The sequence below is a fragment of the Tamandua tetradactyla genome, chromosome 1 (assembly GCF_023851605.1).
Source record: "Tamandua tetradactyla isolate mTamTet1 chromosome 1, mTamTet1.pri, whole genome shotgun sequence".
In the NCBI taxonomy this organism is placed as follows: Eukaryota; Metazoa; Chordata; class Mammalia; order Pilosa; family Myrmecophagidae; genus Tamandua; species Tamandua tetradactyla.
The window spans coordinates 99,985,024-99,992,703 of NC_135327.1; the positions used below are offsets into that span (position 1 = coordinate 99,985,024).

At 40.3% G+C, this 7,680-nt stretch overlaps 1 pseudogene; it reads left to right on the forward strand.

Moving 5' to 3' along the window:
• Positions 1-4,817: 4,817 nt before the first annotated feature.
• LOC143681083 (WD repeat domain phosphoinositide-interacting protein 2 pseudogene) lies at positions 4,818-6,160 on the forward strand (annotated as a pseudogene).
• Positions 6,161-7,680: the final 1,520 nt, after the last annotated feature.

The window sequence follows — 7,680 nt, forward strand, 5'->3', positions numbered from 1 at the left end:
TTTTTCCATTCAAAAATTGGTCCTCTTCCCACTTTGACTCCCTCTCATCTGTTTCTTAATCACTCTCTACCAAAGTGTTAACTCATAACATAACCATAAGCTAAAAAGGTCTGAAGCCTCCCAGGCATATATACATTTTGTAGAGACTTTAAAGTTAAAAACCTTTAACACTCAGATATATGAGAGATCCTGAAAGGGAGTTGACATTTCAGGAGCAGAGCCCAGTTCTCAAGTCACACATTGTCACTGCTGCTGTCATTTCCTATTTATAAGGGGCTAGCCCTGTTTTTAGGCAGAAGCTAACAGAATAGAGATAAACAGCAGAAAGTGCCAGCTCTGTAAACAAATGGAAAGTGGCAGAAGTATCTGTGTAGGCAAACATGATGTAAATGAATCTAACAGGAAATCATTAAAATGGGCTTACAGTGATTGTGGACTCTTCCAGAAAAATATGGTAGTAATAAACTCTTCTAGCCAAAGAAGTCACCAAAAATATTGTGCAGTACAAATAAGAGTATAGGACAAAACAGAAAATGTTATCCTAACCTCATTAGAAATTATACTTTGCTAACTTTAATACTGTTTGTGGTTCTGACTTATGCTTTAATAAAAAGGTATAACAGAACTATAATTCCTCCCAAAAAGTAGTTAAATTGATCTAGGAAGTAGAATGGGCAAAGAGACATAAAAAATTGCCTAGGCAAGTACCAGGAATTTTACATACTTATTTAGTTCTCATAAAACCTTACGAGAGGCGGGTTCTGGTGCAGCAGAAGGCAGGCTTGGGCCAGCCCTGAGTTGCAGCCACCCTTCGTGTCCTCTTCACCCTCCTCACCAACATCATGCTCCAGTTCCTGCTTGCGTTTACGTTTGGCAATGTGGTTGGAATGTATATGGCTCAGCACTACGTCAAAAAAAAATTTTTGAAGATATTAAAAAGGACTTGGATGCCAAGAAGAAACCCCCTAGTTCCTGAGGCTGCCTCCAGATGCCTTCTGGATACACTGATTCTAACATCCTTGAGAGCATTCTTTACCATCTGTTCTAGTTTGCTAGCTGCCGGAATGCAATATACCAGAAACAGAATGACTTTTGAAAAGGGGAATTTAATAAGCTGCAAGTTTACAGTTCTAAGTCCATGAAAATGTCCCTATAAAAAATGTCAAATCTAAGGCATCCTGGGAAAGATGCCTTGGTTCCAGAGGGCTGATAACAGTTCAGGGTTCCTCTTTCAACTGGGAAGGCATATGGCAAACATGGCAACATCTGTCAGTTTTCTCTCCAGGCTTCTTGTTTCATGAAGCACTCCAGGAAATGTTTTCCTTCTTTATCTCCAAAGGTCTTTGGCGGCATGGGCTCTCTCCTTCATTGTGACTCTGCTTTTTGTTCTCCTGTCGTTCTGTCATGGTTCTTCTGCTCTCTCCTCATTCTCAAAAGGAACTCTCTCCTAAATGTCTCCTCTTTTATAGGATTCCAGTATACTAATCAAGACCCACGTAGAGTGGGTGGAGTCACGTCTCCATCTAATCAAGTTTAATACCCACAGTTGATTGAGTCACATCTCCGGGGAGATAACCTAAACAAGCTTCCAAGTACAGTACTGAATAGGGATTAGAAGAAACTGTTGTTCCCACAAGATTGATTAGGATTAAGACATGGCTTTTCTAAGGTACATAAATCCTTTCAAACTGGCGCACCATCTGAATCAAAAGATTTTGTTTTAATCTCCAGCCTCAGCAATTTTCTTCTTTGCTAAACCCTGACTTGCCTCAGAGTGAAAATGAGGCCACAAGAACTACGCTTACTTTTCCAACCTCCTCACCTCTTCCCACTCTCAGCTGCTTGGGAGATTCTAAGACTGGAATTATGTTGCTAAATTAGCAAACATGACCTTTAATTAGTAGTTCTGCTTTATCCTTTGGGATTTCTACTACCTGTTTTCAAGAGAAAAAACTGATGAGTTTTATATAGCTGAACAGAAACATAATAAAATAATGCTAATTTCACAATCACAATGGGTGCCTGTTAAGCATTTGGCGCTAAATTATGTTGTTGCAAATAAATTAAAATTAATATCTAAAAGCCAAAAAAAATCCTTATGAGATAGGTATTATCAGCATTTTGCTCAGTGTATGTTAGGAATGCTTTCTTCTACAAATGACAGAATTATCCAATAGTGGCTTAATTAAATATAGGTTTATTTTTGTGGATCTTAAGAAGTATGGGGATAGGTGGTTGCTGACATTAGTTCATTTAATTTTCCCCCATGGTTCCAAGAGCTGTCATAGCTGCAGAAATCTTATATAAATTCAAGAAAGTAGAAGGGGAAAAGGGAACATGAACATCAGTTTTCGTAGAAACTCCCTGTTGGAAGTATGTGCCCATGAAGACATGTTCAAGTCTGAATCCATGTCTGTGGGTGTGAACCCATTTATAAATAGGAACTTCGAAGATGTTATTAGTTTCCTAGGCTACTTAAAGCAGATACCATGAAATGGGGTGGCTTAAACAATGGGAATTTATTAGCTTACAGTTTGATGCCCAAGAAAATGTCCAAATCAAGGTATCATCAAGGGGTTGCTTTCTTCCAACCAGCTGCTGACTATCCTGGACTTCTCTGTCACATGGCAAGGCACATGGAGGTGTCTGTGGTCTCCGCCTGCTCTTCTGTTGATGTCAGCTCCTTGCTTCTATGGCTTTCTTTGATATATATTCATTATATACATACATATATATTCATTTCATTTGTAAAATACCCCAATAATGAGATTAAGTCACATCCTGAATGAGGTGGGTCACACATTAACTGAAATAGTCTCATCAAAAGGTCCTACTTGCAATGGTTTATCCCCATTGGAATTGATGAGATTTAAGAACATGTTTTCCCAGGCTATATACAGCTTCAAACTGCCACAATGGAAGAGCAGAAACTGTAAGTCAGGAGAACCAGAAACAAGGAGAGAGGGGGCACTATAATGGAAGGCAGGGATCCAGGCCAAGGAACCTCAAGGATTATAGTAAGCCAGCAGGCTACAGACTTCAGGGAAGTCTAATGCCTTGATTTTGTACTTCTAGCTTCAAATCCATGAGCCGGTAAATTCCTGTTAAGCTTACCAGTCTATGGTACTGGTCATAGACACCCTGGAAAACTAAGACACTGAATATACTCAATGTTACAGTGATGATGATAGAATATAATTGCAATAAAAACTCCCATCCAGAAAAGAGAAGAATGGCAAAAACACAGAAGACATTGGTCCATGCACATGCCAAAACCTGCTGGGCAATAATAATGACCTCAGGTTCCAACAATGGAGTAGATTTGTTGCATGACCAATCCGGCGGCCTCTGGTTCTGTTCTCCGGAAGGATCTCCCTTATTTGTTTCCTCCCAGTTCCTGGCACATTTTTTTGGAAGAAGATCTTATTCTAAAATCACCTATGGCAGCACTAATGTGAGCTTTGGGGAAAATGACTTTTCTGAGGGAATGCACGGCTTTCACAATCTACTCTCTATTGGTGCAAGAGCAGGATCCTGGGGAACACAGGGTTTGAATAGTCATAAACTTTTCCAGCCAGGCTCAGGATTTTGAGGGCAATATAGTTTCCTCAAAAATTTAGCAGTCTTCAAGGCTTTTTCTTTCTTTTGATCAACTGCATGTGTGAGTGACTGCAACCAAATACCTTACCTAGACTAAATCCACTTCCTTTTGTGTAAATGATATTATATATTTATAAATACATATATAACATGTTCACAGTTTAGTTTTTTAATTATAAAAATTAACATCCAAGTAGGCACCACCAAGCTTCAGAAATAGACCAATACCAGTAGTTTTGTGCTAATTCTTTCCCTTCTCTTTCATAAGAAATTAATTCCTAAATCATATCTTTAATTCTGCATACTTTTGACATCCATAGATTTCTTCTTCTGAAATTGCTTTTGACATCATCTTTGTGATTTTAGGATACATCGATGTTGATAAATAATTTATCAATGTTGATATCTTTATTAGGCTATCTTTGTTCACTTCTGAATATTACAGCAATTATATAAAATTTACCTATTCATTCTACCGTAATGGACATTTGGATTGTTTTCAGTTTTTTATTATCACAGACACTGCTATTATGAATGTTCAATTTACATCTCTCTTGTTTTGTTTCTCTAGGACACACCTAAAACAATTGTATCTGGTATGTAAATTATACTTCAATAAATTTGTAAAAAAAGAAAACAGAAGATATGTTTTCAAAAAAGTTTCTCTGACAGTGGTTCTCAAACTTTAATATACATTAGAATAATCTGGAAGGTTTGTTAAAGAAAAAAGATTGTTGGCCCCATCATTTACAAATTGTACAGTAGACTTTCAAAAGTCAATAGGAAACATTATGAACAATTTTACACCAATAAACTTTAAAACTTAAACAAGTCAAATTTAGAGAAAACCAACACACCAAAAATAAAAAGAAAATCTATAAAATCCTGTATCTATTAAAGAAAGTGAACCCATAATTTTAAAACATCTCCAGAAGAAATCTCAATGCCATATGGCTTCACCATCAATTTTTTCAAATTTGAAAAGAAATATTATTAATTTTACACACACTCTTTAAGAGAACAAACAGAGGGAGTAAGTACTTTTCAGTTTGTTTCATGAGGCCAGAATAAACCCAATACCAAAACTTAAAAAAGACTTATAAGGAAAATTACAGAACTATTTTCCGCATGAATATAGAGTTTTTAAAACCCTAAAACAAAACAGGAGCAAATTTAATCCCGCAACACAAAAACGTAATATAACAAGCGGGGTCGGGATGAGGCTGAGTTTGATCTGGAGCAGTCCGTGGCTGCAATGCACGCGGCTACCGCTGTCCACGCAGACCCTGAGCCCGGCGGGACCCGCCGCGCATGAACCCCTGGCTCCCGCCAGCTGTTTTTCGCCAATTCGCCAATTTCGACCAGGACCACACGCGTCCCGAGCTGTTGGCACAAAGTCCGGTGATAAGGTTTTCTCCCTTTCTTCCGCAGATAAGCTGGAACAGATCATTGACTGCCCTGAACTGGAAGATGTGTGCGGGGTAGAGAGGCTGTAGCTAGAGAGCCTCCAGCAGCCATCTGGAGATTGCTCGCTCGCTCGTGGCCACTAGGAACCTCAAAGCACCTGGGAAGCTAAGCGTTTGCCTCTTAAAGAGACCGAGATCGCAACTGTAGCTGCTCCAGCACCATATGGGTTGTCAAGTTAAACAGGCCGAGGTAATAGTATGCCTGGAAGAGGCTCAGTATATACCCAACATTCGGGACAGGAAGGTTCTGCATACAGTCAGGGAGGCGTCCCCAAGCCCTGCAGGCTCGCGCGCTGACCCTCAGAACAACAACTGTTCCTTAGCTTACCCCGGGAGCCCTGCCATGGGGAGGGCACGTCTGCCTCAACAGGAATTTGAGGGCTGTGAACAGGATTCCAGCTTATGGCAGCCCTTTCTCGACAGTGGCTTTCGGTGATAATGGTACCATGCTTGCCACTACTTCCGAGAAGGGGAACGTGATTAGCGTATTTTTGTTCCAGAAAGACAAAAACCCGTCTGAGTTCCGGAAAGGAGTACAAGGTGTGGAAGCAGCTGTTCCTTAGCCCTCAGCATGGGCAGCATGTTCCTTTCTGCATTCAGTAACGCTAAGACTATGCACATGTTCCAGCTCGAGATTGGGAAAGAAAATCCTCAGGAGGAGACCACCACCTGGACTGGTTTCTTTGGGAAAGTGCTCATGGTTCCTACCAGCCACTGTCCTCTCAGGTAAACAGAAATGTTTAACCAGGGTAGGACCTTTACCATAGTCCGCCTGCCGTTCTGCCGCCGCAAAACCATTTGTTCACTAGCGACAATCACGAGTCCCCCATTACTGGTGGGAACCACCAGTACGTTCAACCTGGCCGCCCAGGAAGGCGAGTGAACCCTGATGAAACAGCGCAAGGTGGTTGGCAGTATAGAGAAAACCAACGAAATCCTAGACTCTGCATCTCATGACCGCCGGTTGGCAATACAGCCTAGCTTAAGCAAAATCCTACCCAGGTCCCCTGGGTGGTGCTTGTCTGGAAAACAAAGCCAGCGCACTGTGGTTGGGTGAAGACAGTGAGTACACACCCATGGATCCTACAGACTGATTGAACTTGACCTGTGCCCTCTAACCCTTGAAGCAGAGAACACTGGTTTCACCAAGGACATTGTAGCATGCTGCTATGAACTTTGACCTGAATTGGAAGAGAGGATGGCAGAGACTTAAAAAAGTAAAATAAGAGAATGTAGCTGTGATCTAGTTCTATTTTGTTGAGAAACACATTGCTTTCATTCCGGTGGCTTTTAATCCTGCTTATGAATTTCAGCTTGTCGCGTGTTTTCTCTTTTTGCCAAAATTAATTATTTGGTGAAGCCCTTGAAATCTCCTTATTTTGCATGCCTGATGTGCCAAGCCAGCACAGGAGAGCTAGAAGCCACTTTATAACAAATTGAAGTCATTTGATTTTTTAATAAGGGTATCTAGCTATGCGTGTACCTGAGGGAAATGTGGCCTCAGGTGGAGTGGTGAGGCAGTTCTGCTCTGACCGTCTCTGGGGCTCCTGGCTCAGGCCTTGTCATGTGCTGGGGCCCTTAGAGAAGCCTCTCCCCATAGAACCCCCAGGCCTCTTCACCCCATTTTGTTTTATTAATAAAAGTCCTCCCAGATTGAATTATCCTGGGTTTCCTCCAGAATGGACTTTTATTTTGTTTCTGATCTTGTTTTCCACATGGGTATTAGAAGAGAGAGAAGTTATTTTTGACATTTAAAACCTTTCTTCTTGAGAGCAAGTGAACTTGAAAGAATACACAGAAGTACTGCAGAGAAGGAAAGTAAGGAAAGTGATTTAGTTTGTATAATTAAATTATTGGTTCTTTTACTTTAATCTTCCTGTTGAACAATTGTGTGATTTCTTTCTTTTCTTTTTTTTTTTGGATGCTGTATGGCAGGGGTCGCATTTCATTCTTTTTCCATGTGAGTATACCTTTTTGCAGCACCATTTGTTGAATTTTGTTTGTATGTTTGTTTGTTTTGGGAAGTACATGGGCCAGGAATCAAACCCAGGTCTCCTACATGGTAGGCGAGAATTCTACCACTGAACTACCCTTGCACCCCCTCAATTGTGTGATTTTTTTTTTTTTTAAGGAAAGTTTGTAGCTACTTCTATGGGCAAGAAAGCCCAACATTCAAATGGAATGGGTACCAGAATTGTTATTTTACCTTGGGCTCCACTGTTTGCCAGGAGGCTCTTCTCATATGTGTCAGAAATAGAGAGACAGGTGGGAACACAGAGAGAAGCTGATGGTGAACACCTACCTACTTGGTCAGGTTAATTTGTGCCTTTTCTATTTTAATCTTTAAAAACTTGTTCAGCAAAGTGATAAGAGATTGTGGTTACAAGTGTCAGTATTTCCATAACTTCCCTTTTCATTTTTATAGAATTCAATTAACCTCAAATACCTCAAACTTTGCATTCCAAACCAAGACACACAGCAGTTAAATTTGTGAGGGAACTGAAGTGGAATTAATGGCATGAAAGACAGAGTCCTTGGAAGGGTGAAAGTTAAGGATAGAAGCCAGAAAGCAAAAATATTGTATTCACCTCTGACTTTACATTTTTTCAAGTTT